The following is a 22,475-nucleotide window of genomic DNA, read 5'->3' on the forward strand; positions in this document are numbered from 1 at the left end:
TTCGGGTGGCTTCTTATAGTGTTACATTTTCGGACTGTATAGACAACTTCATTACTGAGAGCTCCATATATCCTGTGACATACTGACATTAGCCCAGACTGTAGTACTGAAGTTGAAACAGGGGTCTCGTCACTCCATTTGTAATGATATATGATTATGCAAGTTGAAAAATTAGCCCTCACTTTTTTGTATAAAAAGTTCGTTGCTTTAGAAAATGATGTTCCTGACTGAAATCAGCCTCATTCACCAACTGCCAGCTCTAAATCACGAAAACCCTCTGGATCATTTTTTTTCTTTTTCCGGTGGTTTGCCTATTCTATCAAGTTGGGGAGTCTTCTAACTTGAGGGCTTCTGCTTGTTGCAACTTCACCAAAATAAACAAACAAAGAGGACCATACCCTATCGGGGTTGGCTTCAGTCGCACGCCAAATGTAAATACAAATCTTGTCTATAGGACTCGGCATGAAATCAATCTGCAAATTTTTATTTATCTTTGGTGAGGATGTGATTTGCAATGCTGGATAGGGACATGGAGAGTTACCTATGCCTATGAGTAAGGTTTTGAACTAAACTGACTCGTACATAAGTTGCAATTGTTATGTTATGAGCTGGAATGGTCTCCCATTTTTGTAACATTATCAATTCCGTTAAGTAAAAGTTGAAAATTTCTTAGCATCTGTTTTACTCTTCACATCTGCTCAATTGTTACTGAAATTTAAGAATAAAAAACTCTCAATCTCAATGCTATAAAATCAAGACATTATCTGCTTTAGAGGATAAAGGTCCTAGTGACTAAACTCTCAGTCTCCCAGTTGCAACATTTCACCTGCAATATAGAAACTAAATAACTGCATCTGTGGCTCATGACATAGATTTGCAGATATTGTTTCATTGACATAGATTTGCAAGTGATATCTGTTAATTTTGTAGACAACAGATGATAAGTGGCTTTCCGTTTTGGTGTTTTTGGCTTGGAAGCAGGGCAAAACAGGAAGTGGATTTGTAAGAAACATAAAATTTATTAAATGTAGATAGTGGGAAGTGAAGATTACAATTTGGGGGGAAAAACTCTCAATCTCAATGCTATAAAATCAAGACATTATCTTCTAAAGAGAATAGAGTTCCTGGTGACTGACTCAGTCTCAATGCCGCAGTTTTGCTAAATACAACTGTTACAATTTAGGCACAAATACTTCCATACTTGATGATAACGGCAAGTAGAAAAATATGGCAGGCAAGTTAGACAAGTAGAATAAGGAATTTATTGTCATCCTTTAAAGGAAGTTGGATAGATTTGACAATATATCACCCAAATAAATATAAAAAGATGTCAACAAAGATGCAATGCGAATGAAGTCCTCTATTCTGGCAGTTTTTACTTTTGAAGGGTTCCCTATTCTGGCGGTTGCAACATTGAACCTGCACTCTCCTTTACTTTTATTGTCTTCCAAAGTCGATGAACTTTAAGTTTTGGCCCGTACAGTCGGACAATCCTTTTCTTCTGGTTCAATATCCTTATTGTCTCTGGATTGGAAAATAAAACAACAATCAGCCATGATACTAATAATTCATCAATAGAAGCAGAGAATCACAATGTAAGAATAATATAAGGAAAACAACTTACGGTGTAAAGGCGAAGTTAACAGTAAAATAACCACCCTTGATGTTGACTTGATAAACAGATGAATGAAAGGTCCTGACCTCCACTGCTCCTCCTTTGCGAAGGATTTGAAATTTGGTGGCACACATATATTGATGCTCAAGAGAATATTCATTCTCGCCCGTCTGTATTAGGCAAAAGAATTGCCCCCCCAAATGAACCAAACAATTAGTTCTCCATCCATATAACGGGTTTGGTGGATGTGCGGTGTTCATTACTTGCAAAGACGTGGCGGGGCCAAGAAAACAATTACCATCTGAATCTCCGGAAAAAGAGAAGGCTATAACTTGGTTTTGACGCCAAGAAAGGGCATAGATCATACCATCTACAAGACTACAACCACTGCCCTCCCCCGGAAAGGATATGCGTCTTTGGACTGGCAGACTTGGACTGGATGCCACTTTTGTGTATCAATATGAAAAGCCATAGCTGAGGATTCCTGGCGGTTGTAAAATGAAATCAATATGTAGCCATAACAAACGGCAAAACCAAGTATTTACTTGCCTGGACCAGGCATTGTCTTATATGGACAAGGAGGCAAGCGTCGCCAAGAATTGGTGGCCGGATCATAACACTCAAACGACGGCTTTGGCATCTCAGGGGCGCATGATGGACATGCAAGATAATATAGCATCCCACATGCAGAAATAAAAACACTAACTGACTTAGCTGCTTTAGGTGGAGAGGTGCAGTGCTGGAGCTTTAAGGCTGAGATTGAGTTTGAGTTGACTGTGTCGAAAACAAAGCACTTGGGGATGGTGAGGCGCTTATTGTAAGGCCAAGGATTTCCATTTGCGATTAGATAGAACTTGGAGCTATCAAGCCTCGCACCCCCAAATAAACAATGTTTGGGAAGTGCTAAACTCTGATAAAAAAAACTTGAATACCGGATCAAGTACTGGCAAAGGGGAATCAACTCCAGCTTCACCCGCAGCTTCTTCAGATTCTTTACGCTCAAATTTTACTTCATATAGTGCCCCATCGTATGAGCAATCATGGCACTGCACCAGAACAAACACAGATATACCCATCTTCGTAGCCAAGCTGGAATGAAGGAGCCATATATATAGGGATTACAAAGTACATAATCTAGGAATACAAGGATTCCTACTCTAACTAGAACTCGGAATCTGGAACATTCTATCCTATTACACTAGAGTCAATATTCTTCAACAACTTTGAGTAAATTGGTCTGGGTCGTAAAGAGAAACAATTGGGTCAGTGGAGTTGCGAGCTGCCCAATATCAAACTCGGTTACAGACACCGACCAATTAAATTCATATATCGACTTCTCGATATGCTGGATTTTGTGGCCGGTAGTGGTGTGGTTTTTGGTGTACCAATATAAGTTGGTACGGTACATGATATCGCCATAGGCTCTGGTACCGAACCGAGCCCAGCCCTAGAAATCGCGGATATGTAAGTACTTACATTTGAAATTGATCTATGTACATTGTTTAACTATTTTTTTTTAGGATTAATTTCAGTTTACCCTGACGTTTGGGGGTGTCATCACACCCCCTCTACTCTCAATTTTGAATTTTTACCCCCCAAGCTTTCCAATTTCAGTCAGCCGTGTCCAATTTCTCAGATTTCGTCCAAATTGAATGTTAACTTTGACGATCTAACCTACTTTGAGGGCTAAAATGGTCATTTCAAGACAAAAAAACCCTATCTCTCTCTCTCTCTCTCTCTCTCTCTCTCACAGATCTGCAACTCCAAAAATGGAAATCAAAACCCAAACGAAGCAAAAGGCACAACCCATGGCAGCACTAGCATACAGCTATAAATCATCTCTTATTCTATTCATTCACACATTTAGTGTTTTCTCAATAACCACAATCGAATCGAAACACTAACATTGTTGTGAAAGATAGGCCATTGTTGTGTTTCTCGAGGAATACAGGCACGTCCTCGCCGAGGAGGCCTTTGGGGCCGAATCGGTGGGGATGAGGTGGCAGAGGGGGCTGAATTGGCTGCAAGACGTGTCGTTTTTGTCGCCGTCGTCTTCTCTGGCCTCGGCAGAGGTGACGAGGATCTTGATATCTTGGGCGCGGCAAATTTCTTGGAAGAATTGGCGGCAATGGCCACAGGGGGCGGCGGAGACGGCGACGTATTCGAGGCGGGGCTCCGACTGGATCGAGAGATTGGTGACGAGGAACTGCTCAGCGTGGACGGAGTAGTGGAAGGGGAGGCCCGAGAACTAGAGGTTGACTTCGAAGAAGACCCAACCCAAGGACCCGTACCCGAGGGCTCCGACAGGGAATTTGGAGATAGGGACCCGGGTGAGGGCCTTGGCGGGCTCGACGAAGGATGGGAGGAGCTGGACGATGGTGAGGCCCTTCTGCTTGGCCATTGACTCGGCCTCCGAGGCTTCGATTACAAATCTGGGTCGGTCCATTTTAGGGGAGAGGTGGTGTTTCTAGTCGATCTAGGTTTCGGGAGTAGGGGATTGGTTTTTGGATCAAAGTGAGGATGAGGAGGAAGAGCGAAGTGAGGGAATGTGTGCAAATTCGATTTTTGGAGTTGCAGATAGAGAGAGAGAGAGAGAGAGAGAGAGAGAGAAACCCCTGAAAGTGAAAAAGATTTTGAAATGACCATTTTAGCCTTCAGAGCGGACACGGTTGACTAAAATTGGAAAGCTTGGGGGGTAAAAATTCAAAATTGAGAGTGTCATTGACACCCCCAAACCTCAAAACTGAAATTAATCCTTTTTTTTATATGGATTGATGGATATGTGTAATATAACATCTTTATTTTGTTTTTGTTTTAGGGAATCGATATTTGAGAGGAATTTGCTGTGTATTCTCATTGATAATAGGGGCCTCTTTATATAGAGGATTACAATGCATAGAGTCTGAATCATACAAGAAAAGATAATCTCTAGATTCTTCTAATTAAACCCTATTACCATTAGGTCAAGTAACTTAGAGTTTGGGCCAAACACAAATTAGGGTTTTACTTGAACACTCCCCCTTGTATTGCCCAAACGCGGTGCTTCTCTCGTTGCCTCGCTAAAAACCTTACCGAGTAAAAAAAACCCAGTGGGACAAAAATAACCTCGGTCGAAGGGGAAAAAGAGCACAACACACCCTTCACGCTTCGAGACGAACATGTAGACATCTCCCCCTGATGACTACGATCATGGGAGTTCAGATAATTTCCGCAAGCCAATTCTTGCCACATGTTTCTCGAACATGGATTTAGGTAATGACTTAGTAAACAAGTCTGCCACATTGTCCTCAGATCGAACCTGGTTCACTTTGATCTTGAGGAGCTTCTGTTGTTGCTGATTGTCCTTGGTGTTATCGTTTTTGATCTTGACAAGTCTGCCACATTGTCCTCAGATCGAACCTTTGATCTTGAGGAGCTTCTGTTGTTGCTGATTGTCCTTGGTGTTATCGTTTTTGATCTTGACAAGTCTGCCACATTGTCCTCAGATCGAACCTGGTTCACTTTGATCTTGAGGAGCTTCTGTTATTGCTTTCAATTCCAGTCACTTTTCATAGCATGATAGTGCTTATATAGGCATCCAGAAGAGGGATCCTCTCGATGAAAAGGAAGTTTGACAAGTATTGGCTGCAACTTGAAGATTTAAACAAAATTCTTCTTATTGCCGTGGTTTTAGATCCAAGATACAAGCTATTGTATCTTGAATTCTTCTTCCCAAAGCTGCAAGCAGATCAAGGATGTGTGCAAGTGATGATCGATGACATGAGGACAACCTTGAGCTCACTGTTTGATTTTTATGCAGGTAACTCTTTACTGTTTTTTCTGTTTTCATATTTTTGATTTTATCTCAGTTTATAGTACAAGTATACACTAATTGAACAATTTTTTCTTGAATTGCAGACGAAGATCCAGCTGCTGCAGCAGCTTCAAGGAATGTGACAATGCCAAGGATCGAGTCTACACATCAGCAAGCTGATGAGGATAGTCATGCAGCTAATCTGCATCAGTTCAAGCTTTTGCGGCAAGAGAAAGATGTTGTGGTGATCAAGAATGAGCTGGACAAGTATCTATTGGAAGCTTCAGAAGACCCTTTGAACCCCAAGTTTGAAATTTTGGCTTGGTGGAAGGAGAATGCTCCAAGATACCCCATTTTGTCCCAAATTGCCAAGGATGTGTTCGCTGTACCTGCTTCAACCGTGGCGTCCGAATCTGCATTCAGCCTTGGAAAGAGAGTGGTGGACCCTTTTAGAGCTTCTCTTACCCCTAAAATGGTTGAAGGATTGGTTTGCTTAAGTGATTGGCTAAGGGGAGCGGGATTTGATGCATATAAGGAACCAACCAAAGATGAGCTGCAGCTTTATGAGGAGTTGGAAAAGCTGAAAATTGGTAAGAGTTTTCAACTTTTCATGTTTGCTGTTTTGCAATGGTATAATAATGGCTTGTTCAGTTTCTGTTTTGCACATGTATAATGAGTTCATTGAGCTGCAATGTTGGCTTACTTGTTTTTGTTTTTCTGTTTTGCAATTGTTGGGAATTTGATGGATAGATGGAGGAGCAAGTGTTGTTAGTGATACTGAGGAATGAAGTGAAAGGCTGGATTGCTTGGAGGAAGATGGAAGTCGGCACTCGGCGGCGCTGCAGTTTGGCATTTGCTTGTTTGTTCTTTGTCGGACTGCCATTTATTTTTCAGTTTTCTGCATTTGGTGAATTTAGACTTTGGGAATGGTCTGTAATTCCTTTTCTACATTTGGTTAATTTGAACTTTGGGAATGCTCTGTAATTTGAATCTATTCAGACTTTGAGTGTATTAGACTATTAGTAGTTGGTCTGTCCGTCTGTATGTTTCTTCTAGTGTTTGCTTATATTTTTTCCACATTTGGTTGATTAGTAGTTGGGAATTTGGTTTGCTGGAAGTAGAATGTTTCAAGTTTTAGTTGATTTTTTTTTCTTTCAAATTTGGAGGCTGCCAAATTTCCAGGTTTTAGTTGGATGTTTTACTATGCGGTTTGGGTGCAAACCGCACCGCACCGATAAAACGGTGCAACCGAAAATGTAGTCCAAACATTGTAAAAGCGGTTGCGGTGCGTAAAATGAGCCCACCGAATAATGCAGTGTGGTTGCGGTTTCAGGCCCAAACCGACTGAACCGCACCGAGCCCAACCCTAATTGAGATATATACTCTATATATCTAGCTAGATAGATGTTATCATCTCTTGATTCATCTAATATAGTCTTGTTCTGTTTTACATTGATTGCTTGCGTCATAAACCGGAGCGAGGTAGCCCCGCCGTGATAATCGACATCCACATTCCACCTCTATATATGTTGATGGTTTTTCCAAATTTAATTACTAGTTGGTGGTGTATTTATTAAACTTAAAAAGTCTTGAATGAAATTTGGGCACAAGTACGAGAAATGTTTATTAGCATCTGAAGTTCTGAACATAAAACAAGTGGTAGTGGTCTGTGGGTCCGCCACTGTCCCTACTTCTACAGCAGAATTCACAGCCAACGCCTCCACAAACTTCTCATTCTCGACGTACAGTATCCGGCAAAACCCCACCGCCCTCATCTCCCTCAGCAAAACCCTTCCCCGTAACCCATTTGTTCAAAAGTCCCCTCTACTCGTTTCTCTCTGAAAAAGGAGGAAGCTGTGCCGAAATGACGCCGTATAGAGCCAATCTAGATCTGGATCTCGCTCTCGTCGCTGTCTCTCTTCATGGGCTTCCAGTAGACTCCGACCAGTGGCATTGAAAAGGGTAAGGACGGGTTAGCTCTCCCTGTTTTTCTTATGGATCTTTGGACATGCTTACACTACTGACCTTTTCTTTTCTTTTTGTTTTTTTTTCTCTGAAAAGATACAAGCTTTTCAATAGCCTAAAGAGATCAATATCTGATCCATGAAGACACTATTTTTGAAAATATCAAGACCAAATATGAGCATACTCTCAACAAGAAAGAGGTATTGTCCTTTTTTTTTTTTTTTTTTTTTAAGAGATCGAAGGTATTGTCATGTTTTCATTTCGGGAAGAATAACAATTGACTGCTTAATTATAAACAGATAATCTTCCTAGCATAGGACAAGATATCCCTTTTATGTTCAAAAGTCAAAACCGACAAATGGGGACAAAGAAACTTTAGATTAAGTTTCAAAAAAGAAAAGAAAAATTCATGAAATGATTAGAGGAAAGTGTATTGGTGATAAGAGAGATGTAGTAGAGTCTGTGCTGTAGAGAAACTCAGCTTTTAAACAAATGATAAACACCAATGTTTATCTTCCTTCAAATAAGGATAAAACGTGTCATTTTGGTCAGTTAATAAAAGAAAGAAAAAGGGTATCACAGAGCAGCAAGCCCCTCTTTCATGAAATTTTTTCTGCAAAACCTTCAGACCACAAAGGCTTTTCATGCCACCCCCTAAATCCTCCCCTGCTAACATAACTCCATCACATGCAGTACCTTGACTCGCAACACCAGGGCCAAGTCCATCTATCTGAAATGGAAATCCCTTCTCTGGATACTTTGTGTATGCAGCATCATTACTTTCATGCATCCCACTCACACAACTCTTGGCCGCCCTCTCATGATCATGCTCTTTATGAACCCTCAACTCTTGACCCTCTTGTCTTTTACTACCTTGAAGAAGACGAGATATGAGGTCTAAATCCTGCTTCTGCTGGGGTTCTCCTCTCAGAATAGAGTCCGACCATTCCAACCTTTGTCATGTTTGATTGTATTAGTTATTTCCTGTGCATGTTAATGTGATAAGGTGGAGCATGATTGGAAAATTTTGTTATCTGTAGGTAATAACCTTAACCACCACAAGGTACGAGTTGCACAACTACAAGGCTTCAAAATCATACTTTACTGGGAAGATATTCAGTGCAGCTTCTAAGTTGAATGATGATGGAATTTTAGCGCCTCGATTCCTGAAGTATAATGAGCAGAAGAAAAGTTGGATTATGTGCTATGACAGATTTGATCATTTTCTGACTGCTGATGATGCAACAAACATATACACAGAATCATTTCAAAGATAAGGAAAAGACGCCGAATCACCGATTAGGTATGTGCAACAGTCTTTTGATCCCTTTTGATCTCTCTTGGATGCTTTTTATACTAATGATTGTGTATGCAGCAAGCTCATGATGTCTATGAAGTACATACATGGACGTCGACTTTTTCATGGGCATCTAAAGGAAAGATGCAATTACGTTCTGATATCTGGTGAAATCAAGATTGTTTTAGCTGGCAGCTTGCTTACTTGGGAGGACTTGAAAATTCCTAAAAATTCATCTGAGAGAAACGAGTAGAAAGTCAGAGTCTCCAAGACTTGACAGATTTTAGGGTCATGCTAAAAGATCTGATGTCGGATGCCAACATTGATTGGAAGAGTCAAGAAACATTCTTTCAATTTTTTGATAAGAATCCAGACTTTTGTTAAGAGACACACACGCATATGCTCAGTTAGTTTCTTTTATCATCTCTTATACGTAAAGCATACATACGTATTATTAACTTTACAATTTTCTTGTTTTAGGTACGGGTACGACCACTTTGTTGATAAACTGATCGAGCATCCATCTATGAAGAATTCCTTTGACAAGACAAAGTATTTTGAAAAAATAGAGTATGACATAGTAACAAATCAGCTTCGCAAACCTAATGTACATAAATCTTCCTAGCCTTATTCCCATCAGTACATTAGGTTTGCGAAGCTGATTTGTGACTATGTCATACTCTATTTTTTCAAAATACTTTGTGCTGTCAAAAGAATTCTTCATAGATGGATGCTCGATCAGTTTATCAACAAAGTGGTCGTACTCGTACCTAAAACAAGAAAATTGTAAAGTTAATAATACGTATATATGCTTTACGTATAAGAGATGATAAAGGAAACTAACTGAGCATATGCGCGTGTGTGTATCTTACCAAAAGTCTGGATTCTTATCAAAAAATTAAAAGAATGTTTCTCGACTCTTCCAATCAATGTTGGCATCCGACATCAGATCTTTTAGCATGTCCCTAAAATCTGTCAAGTCTTGGAGGCCTCTGACTTTCTACTCGTTTCTCCCAGATGAATTTTTAGGAATTTTCAAGTCCTCCCAAGTAAGCAAGCTGCCAGCTAAAACAATCTTGATTTCACCAGATACCACAACGTAATTGCATCTTTCCTTTAGACCCCTATGAAAAAGTCGACGTCCATGTATGTACTTCATAGATATCATGAGCTTGCTGCATACACAATAATTAGTATAAAAAGCATCCAAGAGAGATCAAAAGGCTGCTGCACGTACCTAATCGGTGATTCGGCATCTTTTCATTTTCTTTGAAATGATTCTGTGTATATGTTGGTTGCATCATCAGCAGTCAGAAAATGATCAAATCTGTCATAGCACATAATCCAACTTTTCTTCTGCTCATTATACTTCAGGAATCGAGGCGCTAAAATTTCATCATCATTCAACTTAGAAGCTGCACTGAATATCTTCTTAGCCCTATTCTCTGACATATTGGGTTACTTCTATGACCATGAAGATGTCGAGTACGACGGCGAAAGAGTGAGGGATCTTATCCAATTTCTGGCAAATGCATTCACGCATTTTGAGTCAGAAGACTTTATTTCACTTGACTGTGAGATCACGAGCTTATATCCCGACTTCTTGAATCGCTTGCACAAGTACTTATAAAGGTACAATTTATTTTCCATGTTCAAGGGTTTGGGGTATTTTTCTGGAATGAAAGTGTATCGCTAGGGAAAACAGAAGCTTCTGCATTTTGTTTTTGAACTAGTTTCTGTTTTAGGCTTCTGCAATTCTTTTTGAACTAGTGTTCTGTTTTAGTTGGATAGTGGTATGTTATGTGCCGGACCAGTAGATGGTGGCGCTTCTTTTTAAGTTTAGGAAGGGTGATTTGACATCTTGTTACTATGATTTGTTGTGCCAATTTCTAATGGTGAAATTGGTATTTGAGAAGTTAAGTTGATTAAATCAAATGTATGTGGTAAGAGATTCAAGTTGTTGCTTGAGCTGATGGACCTGAATTACTAGCTTAAGAGAAATGCAGGGTTTATGTATGTTTGCGTTTCTGAATGATGAGCCTTTATGTCACTCTTTGAACTGCCTAAGACACTTCTTTGGCTTCATGATATTCATCAACCTGAATAACAAGTTTCTGATAAATGCTATGTTTGTGTCATTATTGTATTTTTAGATGACAAACACTTGTATTCTGTAATTGGTTAAACATGGATTCCACTGAGCTATGTATGAACTATCTTTGATACTGTTGGCAATGTTAGGTTTATATTGTGTCCTGTCGTTGATGAATTATGGTGTTGCTCTGTCAGGTGAGAAAGGTGGATATGCTTGATGGTGTTTCTATCCTCCGATCTGAGAAGGTGAAGGATGAGCTGATATTGGATGGCAATGATATTGAACTAGTTTCTCTGTCTTGTGCTCAGTCATGTGTTCTCATGTTTGTTTTGACAGAAATGCCATGTCAAGAACAAGGATATCAGGAAGTTTCTTGATGGTATCTATGTTAGCGAGAGGGCAACCATCAATACCGAGGAATGAAGGCTGTATTTTTCTTATGTGGTTTTGTTGAAGTAGCCTTTACTTTACTCTTATGGATTTCGGTAGTTTTCCTAATGTTGCAAATTTCGTGGACAACCTCAAAATCTTGTTTCACATTGGATCTATAATGTTGTGTTTTGCAAATTATATTTCGTTAGATTTTTGGTGATTTTTATATGTAAGTGTTTGGTATGGTTGTTAATGCTTACTTAGTGGGAGTTTGGGACAAATATGCTGTGCGGTGCTCAGTCTATTAGCCTTATTTATATGACTTGCCAAATATTTTGATAGAATAGAAATGGTCAAATAGGTTTCATACACCACCTACAAAGAAAGCCAATTGCTCTGGAATGTATGGCTAGTCAGTCCTCTGAAGAATTTGGCATCTTGCAGTTCCTTTAAGCAATTTTATGGTCATCCATCATTGGCTCCTGGTATAAACTGGTTTGTACTCTTGCGTCAAGACTGGTTTGGTTGCTCATATAAAGTCGGCACAACCCTAATGCTTCTTTAGCGAATGTGGATTTTTGTGTCAATAAGATGATTGATTTGTCTTTGTCCCATCAATTCCAAATGATTGAAGAGTGACTGATTTCTGACCCAAAAGTTCAGAGATGCAAATTTGATATCCCTAATAATTGTGTTTTATGCGATTTGCTAATAAGGTGCCTGGTGCTGGTGGTCTATAACAAAAGCCATAAAGATCCAAAATGACATTTGTGGTGCCAAATTCATCTAGCTGAATTGCGACACAGACCATTGGTATGGAGACAAACAGGACTTGCCAGGTAACAACAGTCAACACTCCAAGATTGCAATAGGCATTCATGGTAGCTACACAAGCAAATACTATGCTGAATGGAATATCAGGATCTGTGATGCTCAGATCAGATGAAACCTAGGCATGAAACAATGCAGTACATAAAGCTATTAGTATATATCTTTCATGCCTGCTAGTCTATAAACCAAAGTTTCTATTTATAATGCATACTCGACTAAGTATCCTTCCCAGTGATGTTGAGTCATAGAATGATATGGCTGCACGAAAAAGGGAGTTTAGTAATTGTAAACAAAGACTTTGATGTCTCAAGACCCCCAACAACTGCTGCAACAGATCTAAACAAAACATCAAATTATTGCAAAGAATCCAATTGACAAGTAAACCACGAGCAGTCGCAATGTGCTAACATTCGGATTACCAACATTAGCAGCCATTCAAGAGTTCTGTGCAATCAGCTGACTCATAATGAAAGTGAAGTGTAGACAAATAGCGGTTGAGAAGTACAAGAACCCTTTGTTCTGTTTCAGATACAGTATATATGGCTTGAAACCTGTGTCTCCTGTCTCTCTCTCTTCTAGTTTAATCAGTTGATCACCTTTACTTGCTTTCAGTGGCTTCTCCACGTAAGTCTTCTTAATCTCTCTAGATGATATTCCAGAGTTTTGAGCAGAAGTGACATCTGAAAGCCTTTCAGAACCAGCAGTTTCTTTGTGTGCATTAACAAGGTCCTGAAATTTTTGGCTCGAGGCCATTAAATGATATAAGGAGCTGCTTGTAGGATCTCCCCATCCAACATCAACTGTTAACAAACCAACTTCTCTACTGATGTTAATATTCATGAATAACACAGAACATACCAGACATGACTAGCCCCATGTGCAAAATAAGTTTGAAGTATATTGGTAATGCGTAGGGAAGCAGCTCAAGGTCCTTTACTAGTGAGCATCTCTCAAGCGTCTCCCGGTATCTCTGACTATCCATACCAGAACCCCAAGAGAATATTCTCTTGTATTGTTCCTGACTGGAACCATGCTGTTTGAGAAACACAGGCATCTTCCCATAAACTTGAATCTGAAAGTCGATAAAGAAAATGATATGGTTATATTTATTACATTTTTCTTTTTAAAGAAATTTACAACTAGATTGACCCCATTTAGAAAGCTAACAGAGAAGAGTAGCAACTTACATTTCCTTGCACATTTGGAATTTCTCCAAGAATTGCAGCTAGAAGGCTTGATTTGCCTGAGCCAAATTCTCCACATATAGCCACCTTTTCACTAGGTCTGACCTCTAAATTTATATTTCTCAGTATGGAACTATGGATTCGAAAAATTCTCTTCCCATGAAAATTGGCTGACTTAATTTCAATGGAGTGAGCTACATTCTTCATGTTGCAGTTCCGGACATTTGAAGTTTCAGCTCAGGTGCCTCAAGGAATTTCACAATATGGGTAAATGGCTAAATGCAATCTTGGCTTGAATGACAACCGCAAAAACATCAGGTATGGATCGAATGGGGCCATGAACAAGCCGCAAAGTTGAGATGAAAGTGAATACATTATTTGCATGTAACGGAATTTTGAGAAAATAGCATGCTCCAAATGTTGCAGTAGAGACAAAAACAGGAGTTGACCAAACGAGATAAGTACTATATGCTCCCCTTAACAGCATTGAAGATATCCATTTGTGCTCCTCCTTCGTTAACTTTTCTATTGCCTTCTTGAAATGCATTCCCCATGCATATAACTTTAAGACCTTCATGTTCACTAGAGCCTCAGAAGTGGAAAGTCATCTTGTGCCTTCATAAGCTTAGTCTGGAACTTATGTTGTAGCTCAGCAATTGAAGCATAATAAATCACACTCAAAAGTATTCACTACCAAAAGGCTGCAAATGTAGCTAGCCGACTGCGCGTAAAGGATTACCAAAGAAAAACAGGGCTGGATGCTAGTAGTCCAAGTCTGATGGAACCAAAATGGAAACTCTCCAATCCCAAGCATCCACAGTAACATAATTCATTCATAATCTGACAGCCTGAATGTGTCAACTTAGCAGCATTAGATAATCTCAATTGCTTGTTGTCAATGGCTACTGTCGGCAAAGACCTAACTTTCAAAGCAATAAGCCTGCACCTGAAGTACCACTGCCTTCGTGCTCGGAACTTTCATTTCCCTTTGCAACCCTAATGAAGGCATTGAGAAGCAAAGGACCAGCAGTCCAGCACTTATAGTAAGTATCTTCAGCAAAGCAAACAAACCAGATAGTGAAATCTCCTTCCAGTGGAATAGGATTATAGTCTTTAACACTGATGACTGGGAAGATGGCTCAATTTGTTTCTGCTTCCTCAGTTGCTCCAAGAATTTCCCATGACAACTTTCTGCTCGATCTTCATCTCGCAACTTCGGTATATCTTCATCCTCCTGAGTTTTCTCCCTACCTTTTTTCATCAATGAATTTAACCACCAAAATGACATTTTACTGAACAATCCAGCTTTGCTAAATGGGGTTGCATGATCATTACCTTTACTAATTCCATTGGACTCACCATTAAGAGGGGTATAAAGGCCATTGTCACTAGATCTGATTATCTCATCACCATCTTCATACTTATACCCCTTGAAAACACATAACAGCAACAATGCCGCTCCTGGAAAAGTATCTAGTACCATCTTAACTGACATTTCATTTCAGAAAATGACGGCGAAGAGCAATAGAGCACAGACAACTCCAGAGAACAAAAATGCAAGGACGGACAACAGTCTGGATTATAGTCTTAGAGTTCAATATCAGCCTCCTCAACCTCTACCATTAGTCCATTACTTCATCCCTGTCACCTACCATAGGTTCCACCCCATTTGCGTCAGAGTGAAGTTTAGGTTCTTCACTTACTTTTTCTGATTCATCTGTCTTTTGCAATACTGAATGCGGACACGGATCCAGTGAAATAGTCAGCATAGATGTCACCAATAGGCTGTTCTACAATCAAGAAAAATACAAGTGGTAATGCTATGAAATAAAATATAAAATATAAAATACAAAATCTAATAAAATCAAACTAATTAATGAACTTTAGAAATGACACCCTTTAATTTACAGGGAGAAGTTTAACAATTTCCCCCTCAACTGTTGGTGTTTTGTCCTTTGCACTATCAACTAAACATTTAGCTCAGAAGCCTAAACTTTGAAAAGAAACTATTAAAGTGGAGGAAAACAGTGTAAGGTTTTGGGTTAATATACCTTTTCTAGAGCTAGAGCAAGCCTTGAGAGATTCGGGTAGATGCTGCGCGCATCCAATAGGATCTGCTTGACAAAAAATTCAAAACAAAAATTATATGTGGCAAACATATATTTTGTGTTTTTTAATCATATTTAACATATCAAATAAGCAAAAGACTTGCACTCATTATAACAGTCTACAATGAACTCAGAGGGTACCAAATGATATTGAAATACCACAGGCTTTTCAGTAAGAAATAATAGTGGAACCATCTAACGGGTGCACAAAGATGAAAGGAGAGACAGGGATAGCAGTTTCAGAAAGGTAGCTAATGTAGACAATTTAACACAACTATCAAAGTGCTTGAAAACTGTTAACAGTGAGACGCAGAACACAATAATTAAGAATACCTGCTGGACATTTTCATCACAAAAATACACACTATAAAGTTGAAGTGATCACCTCTCAAAGCCTCTGAAGGGTAAACGGAGGACCTTCGGTAAAACCATGAAGAGCTGCAATGAAGAAACATACTATAAACAATTGCCATAAAAACAAAAGTAACTGAAAATCCTATGAAACTATAAATCCCATAACACCATAAACTAAACTAGCTTATAAAAAAGAAAATATAAACTAAATTAAAAGAGAACTGCAGCTTCAAGTCTTCCACTGTGAACGATTATCCCCCTAGTCATCCAGTGTTTAGAAAGCCCAGATTCGATTATCAGTCAACCCAAGAACCCCGAACCTTGATTTGCCATTAGCAAGTACCATCCAACCCATTTTCACACAAACCCAGAATGGCCTAGATTGTCAGTACATGAGATAGTGTAGGGTGTAAAGATCACATGGCTCTCAAGGAGTAACAAAAGGGAGCAACAGATATAAGGACATAACAATAAATTGGATATCATATATGATACAGGCGAATGAGGATACCTTCATCCAACCTCTTCACCGGCCAGTTCTAGGTAGGTTTCTCCTAAAGTAGTATTTTGCTGCTCAATAGTCTTTTCTGCATCAGGATACTCTGACAGAACCTTCATAAATCAGACAATCAGGAAGAGAAATCATAATCTGGGAGATAGAGACAAGAAATAGAATCATGCTTGTGCCCGTGTGTACATGAATATATGCGACAACCATAAATACTTGAAGACCCACGTACCTGCTTCAGCTGAAAGGATAGCATGCTCTTTAATTGATTTGTCCCAATCATGCCTGTAAGATGTACATAACAAGAAAGTCAACAACCAAGCAAAAACAAATGTACGTTTCTTTTCCATGCATCTTAAGTCTTAACTGTTGAAATTCATGGTAAGGTTGATAAAAGCTAAAGAAATCTAGAAAGAAAAGCTATAGGAGCTACTGAGAATGAAGAAGAAGAAGAAGTTTTGTGTTCAAGTTCTATTTCACACTCTGCAGATAATAGCAAGGATCTAACTTTTTCTAAATCAATATTGTTTTCGCCTCTTATAATCTGCCTTGTATTACCATACTGAGTAGGGAGTCCAGCAAGAATCAAAGCCTTCATATCTTGATCAGATATTTGTACACCAAGCACAGCTAATTGATCCCTAACACTCTTGAATTTCAGCAGATATTTCTCTATAGAGTCACCACCCTTTCGTATATTATACAAAATAGATTTTAATTGCATAATATGAGCTTCTGAAACTGTAGCATATCTCTGCTTAAGTTTAAGCCATACCTCCATTGCAGATGAGCAACCAATTACCAAAGTGAGTGCTTCTGGTGACAAGGTATTTGCGATCACAAAACAAGAAATTGAGGCGGACAGGGATGAGAGCCATCCACAAACTTCAAAAAACCATGACCCCTAAGGCGATGCTGCATCAGGAAAACCCAGGTGGGGTAGTTCCCATGAGCTTTGATACCATGATAAAGTGATCTGGGGTTCACATCCAAAACCAATTGGCAATGGATGGAGTGGCCCAAACCCTTATAAACTCATAGGCAAGGTCCCATTTTTCCCATGTAGGATGTATATATTCTCAACACGCCCCCGCACGTGTGACGAATTTTCAAGCCATACACGTGGACAACTTTTGGGTGACGTGGAGCCCGTGTGGCCGTTAGGCATGCACACGTGGGTAACCCGCTCTGATACCATGAATACATTAACTAGTGTAAACAAATTAAAGACACCCAGAATAATGCATCAGTATGACAAACAAAAAGGAGGGAAATTTCAGATTGAGATAACAGCTTACCAAAATCTCCCAGTGGATGTAATCACCTTTAGTATGCCTCTAACTTCACCATCAGCAATCTCGTGCTTGGACTCCTTGGATCTACACTCTCATGTGCAACAGGATTAAAAAAAAATCAAAGATAAAAATAAGCAACATAACTGGGGTAATGATTTTTAAACCTTAATGCGGTTAAAAGGTGATACTCCTTTTAGTGTCTCAATCACAAGGGAAAAAAACTAATTATCCCTAAACGATTTTAATTCCATATATAACATAACATATAGTATTGAATCATTTTGCACCATATTTTTGAATTTCTACGAAACTGAATCCGTATCAAGTGATGTCAAGTTATGGTCACCTAACAGGTAAATCTTATGAATATCAACCTAATCCCTCACTTGGTGAATGTGAAACTTTTCTTATCAATAAAATGTCCCTCGAGGTCAATTATGCTTTTCAAATGATGAAAAGCTAAACTAATGATTAGAGACATCTATTTTTGAATTTCTATGAAACTGAATTCGTATCAAATGATGTCAAGTTATGGTCACCTAACAGCTTAAATAATGATTAGAGACATCTACTCATCTCGAACATAACTTAATTAACTAGCCATATTCATCACCTGGAAGGAAGTTCTGATGCTTGACCACTAGGAGACGGATTTGATGAATTGGAAGGACCATTATCTTGAGAGGGTGTGCCACCCCACTTCAGCTCTGCATCAGATGGTTCAACCACATGCACTGACCCGTCAGTCATGCCAACTGCAATCTGGTTAGGCTCAGATGGATGAGCTGCTACAACCAGAGGATAGGAGGGGTTGCCACCGCTGCAAATCTACAAATTAGGTTCAGTATAGTAAGAGAAAAAGACAGAAGGAACAGGGTTTCTATTCAACAAAGAGCATAATACTTTGTGCTCACCTGAGAGAAAATGATGGTATATAAGCAGAAGGCGCTATTCGACATCTGAGTCTTAAGCTATCAGCATCAAAAACTCCCACAGCACCGTCACAAAACTAGCATAAACCAACAAACCATATATTACACATGAAGTGCATCTTTGGGAGACCACTGCCAATATACGGGGGAAGGAAGAAAGAAAAGTCAAATTACAGTAAAGATGTACATATTTTACGTACTATTCTAGCTAAAAGATGATTGATTAAAATAAGTAAATCTCATTGTTCAAGACTTCAAGCATTTCTAGACAGATAACTTTTTACCTGAGTTAAACCCAAGAGATTCTGTAAATCGTTACATTACCGAGTAATGCTACAGTGAAAATAAAAATGTGCCTACCACAGAGTTTACATTGAAAAGGGAGATGATACATTGGCTTTGGCACAGAACATACTCTTCTAACCAAGTGTACACAAAATTTCATACAAATAGCTCATTTCTAACTTGTAAGAGTTGTTTTACCACCAAACCAATATTATCAACTTACACTTAGAAATTCAAGATACTGTCTAGTGAATAACTTACAAAGCGTAAACAATCAGGCTTGCTGTCATACATAGCAATTTGGCTTTCATCGGCAACCAATAGATGTGGATCTGGATCTGATCGAAGGTGGAAAAGAAGGATGGCTCTCAAGGTTGTTTGTTTTATAAGCTCACCTTTTCTTTTTTGTTTGTTTAAAAACGCCATTAAATGGTTTTTATGACATTATCTTTTTTTGTTTGTATAAAAACACCTTATCTTTTTTTGTTTGTTTAAAAACGCCATTGATATAATCTTGTGTAGTAGTGGTATATGTATATGAGATCTAGATGGCAAAGAATGATGGCTCTCAAGGTTGTTTGTTTTATAAGCTCACCTTATCTTTTTTTGTTTGTTTAAAAACGCCTTATCTTTTTTTGTTTGTTTAAAAACGCCATTGATATAATCTTGTGTAGTAGTGGTATATGTATATGTATGTGTATTTGTATGTGTATGTGTGTGTGTGTATGTATGTATGTATGTATGTATCTCTCTTCTTTTCTTCTATCTGTCAATCAATCTCATACGTTTCCAGGTCAAAAATCAACCAATCCCTCAACAAATCTCCTCACCCTCAACCTCCAAGGGGGCTCTTATGGCTGCAATTACAAAATGCAAGTCACTTACCTAGCGGTTTATCAGCACGGAACTTCTGGCTGTTCTGTTTCCGGCGATACGTCGGCGGCGTGCGGCTGGCGGCGCGAGTTGGACGGCAATTGCTAGGGTTTCAGTAGTGGGCTGGGCCTTTTATCGAGCCTATGCTTTTGGTTTTATTACTTTAAGGATTGATTTCCTGGGTCTGGCTCTCTTGGAGCTCAGGAGGAAATTAATTTTCCTTTCTAGTTCTTGTCTGATTGGGCTTGTCCAACAGATTGGTTAGGTATTTGTATTATCAGCCCATTGGGCTAGCTTTGGGGCAGCTTAATTGATCCCCTCTTCCAAAAAAAAAAAAATGTATGTATGTTTCTTGAAATAAGATTTTCCATTGTTGTGTTGGTAATTGTTTAATTCTAGGGCATTTTTGTCTGCCTGTATTGATTAGTTGCCTTATGATTAATCTCATTTTTTGCTTGATATAAAGTTTTTAACTAGTACCATGTGTATTCATCTTAATTTGAGGGTTGCAAAAACTAATCTCTACTTCTTTGTGTTGTTTGATGATAACATCACACATGGCTGATGATAAAAATTATATGCAGCGTCAGAAACAATTCTTAACTGATACTAAAGAGAAAATCAAGGCTAGACTCAACAAGAGTACGGTATGCAATTATTAAACAGTGTTGACTTTTTACTCTAGTTTTCTCTTCCGTGTTTGCGAGTATTATGAATCTATTTCAGTTTTCTCTGACTGGAACTTCTTCCGCAGCTCGTAGGTGCAAATATTATCAGATATGGATTCCTCTGTGATGGACCATCTCAAACCTTGTTTAATGGGAAAATAGTCTTTGAACATGGTGAAGAGAGGGAGGTTCGATTTTTGAAATTAGAAGAAGAAGTAGTAAATAAAATCTTTTCCGCAACTTATGATCTACATAATGAGGCAATATTGAAAGTGTGGTTCGCCTCTTACTGCGATGCAATAGAGAGTTGGATTTTGTGTTATGATCGATTTGATTGCCTTCTAGGTGATTGGGTAAAAAAACCAGATATTCAAAAGAAGATGAGACACGCTGATCTGTGACTTATTGATGTAGGCTGCTTATAAAAGCCAAAATATACGTGCATGAGCACGGTCTTTATCACAAGAGTTTAGACCAAACCGAAAACTACGTTGTTTTATCAGGCAAAGTCAAAATTATCAACATCGGCATGCACAGTTTGAAAGACGTTCCGGTGCCATGAGATGACACCCTGAGGATGAATGACTTTATGGCATTGAAAGACTTGTTAAAGATTCACATATTGCAGCCCGGGGTGGATTGGAGTGAACGAGATCTATTCCTTTCTGTCTTCGATTTGATGGCTGTAGTGGGGTATGATCAAATTTTATATTTGAACATTTGTATGAATTATGAATATAACTATCTTTCTTGTATGAAAATGATTTCATATACATATGTTGATCTTTTTTCTCAGGAACAATGAATTCATCAGTAAACTCATGACACATTCATTCTTTATGACTATTGCTGATGAGAGGATGAAATCTTTTTTTAACATAGTGCACGCTAAACTCTTAATGACGTTTCCCAAACGTATGCAAATTTTTTTTATGTTGAAACAAGAAGCATTTAAGCCGCGCTACTCGGGTTGGGATACTAAGATGGGACCTGATTTGAGAAGTGTCTTTGAGCACGAGGATGATAAGGGTTGAGTTAGATGTTATAATGGTCAAAGCGCATTGGACCTCCTTGAATTAATAAGAAATGCATATCGACATCCTGGGCAAAGCACGATGGAACGCCTTGACAAAGAAGTTAGAAATGATTATTCTGGTTTCTTGCGTTGCCTTCATGAGGTGGTATGCAGGTAGGTGTATTATCCATGATACGTGGTTTTCCTCAGTTTTTACTTTTTGTGGATGTAATCATTTAATTAAATCCATGTTTTCTTGCAGACTCGAGGGGCCTGGCCCTGAGCCTAAGGATGAGGGGAATGATTAGTAGATGTGTACATGCATCGATTTCAGAAAGAACTCGTGATTTCTGAGTAGTTAGTTAATGCTTTTCTACCTAATTTTTGGGCAGTTAATTAATGTTTTTGTAAATGTCCTTGTCAATTTGTTTTGACAAAGTTTTTTTTTTCCCTTCAATATTATCTATACCTCTCCTTGGCTACTCTCCATCCTCATTTGTCCTTGACTTTTTATTTCCAGCATCGATTTCAAAATCTAATGGTTCCTAATGATCCACGTCAGCAAATGACTCTTAAAGGGTCAATTTTTGGTTCTTCCAATACTGACAGTGTTATTCTGCTTCTCTCTCCATTATGGTGCGTTTGGATGAGAAAATTATTAAATTCGTAGGAATTTATAAATTTTACTACTATTAATATAATAAATGGAACCGGGCGTGGGGCTGAGCCTCCCAGCTAGGCTGGGTTCCAAACCCCCTATTCAAAAAAAATAAAAATAAATAAATGATAGAATCTTTAACTCCATCAATCTAAAATTCCATTAATTGTAATTTCTATTATTTGGTTGTATCTATTTAGGATTTGAAATGTGTAATAAATTAAGAAAGTTTAAAACAAATAAAAAATAAAATAGAAAAAAGCCTTGTTTTGGAAATGAAAATTGAATATTGGAAAGGAATTCGTAAATGACACCTATTTTAATGGAAATTGAAGTGCAGAATTTAAATAATGAATTCCTTCGTTTTCCTCCACAATGAAATTTAAAATTTCTGATCTGATAATGTCAAACGAGGGAATTGGCTATTTATCTTTGTAGAATAACAAATTATAAACGGAAGTGAAGTAGGGTAAAGGGTGCGCTTCCCTAAATAGACCAGGATCGCGGACTAGGGTTACTATAGAGATCGTATGTTGCAATATTAAAGTATATGTAGATTGTTGGTTTGGGCCTATAATACATTAATGGAATGTTTGGGTAGGGAATCTAAATGTTTCAATTAACTTC

At 38.6% G+C, this 22,475-nt stretch overlaps 1 long non-coding RNA gene and 2 pseudogenes across 1 annotated transcript; 1 reads left to right on the plus strand and 2 right to left on the minus strand.

Annotated features, from left to right (window-relative positions):
• Nucleotides 1-3,489: 3,489 nt before the first annotated feature.
• LOC133717033 (cytidine deaminase 1-like) lies at nucleotides 3,490-4,131 on the minus strand (annotated as a pseudogene).
• A 2,855-nt stretch (nucleotides 4,132-6,986) lies between these two features.
• LOC133713853 (uncharacterized) lies at nucleotides 6,987-11,363 on the plus strand. The gene is made up of 4 exons (XR_009848282.1): nucleotides 6,987-7,370; nucleotides 7,470-7,573; nucleotides 8,414-10,302; nucleotides 10,960-11,363. It is a non-coding gene; the product is annotated as an uncharacterized LOC133713853 (long non-coding RNA).
• A 582-nt stretch (nucleotides 11,364-11,945) lies between these two features.
• LOC133717396 (ABC transporter C family member 10-like) lies at nucleotides 11,946-17,182 on the minus strand (annotated as a pseudogene).
• Nucleotides 17,183-22,475: the final 5,293 nt, after the last annotated feature.

The sequence above is a fragment of the Rosa rugosa genome, chromosome 6 (assembly GCF_958449725.1).
Source record: "Rosa rugosa chromosome 6, drRosRugo1.1, whole genome shotgun sequence".
Lineage (NCBI taxonomy): Eukaryota > Viridiplantae > Streptophyta > Magnoliopsida > Rosales > Rosaceae > Rosa > Rosa rugosa.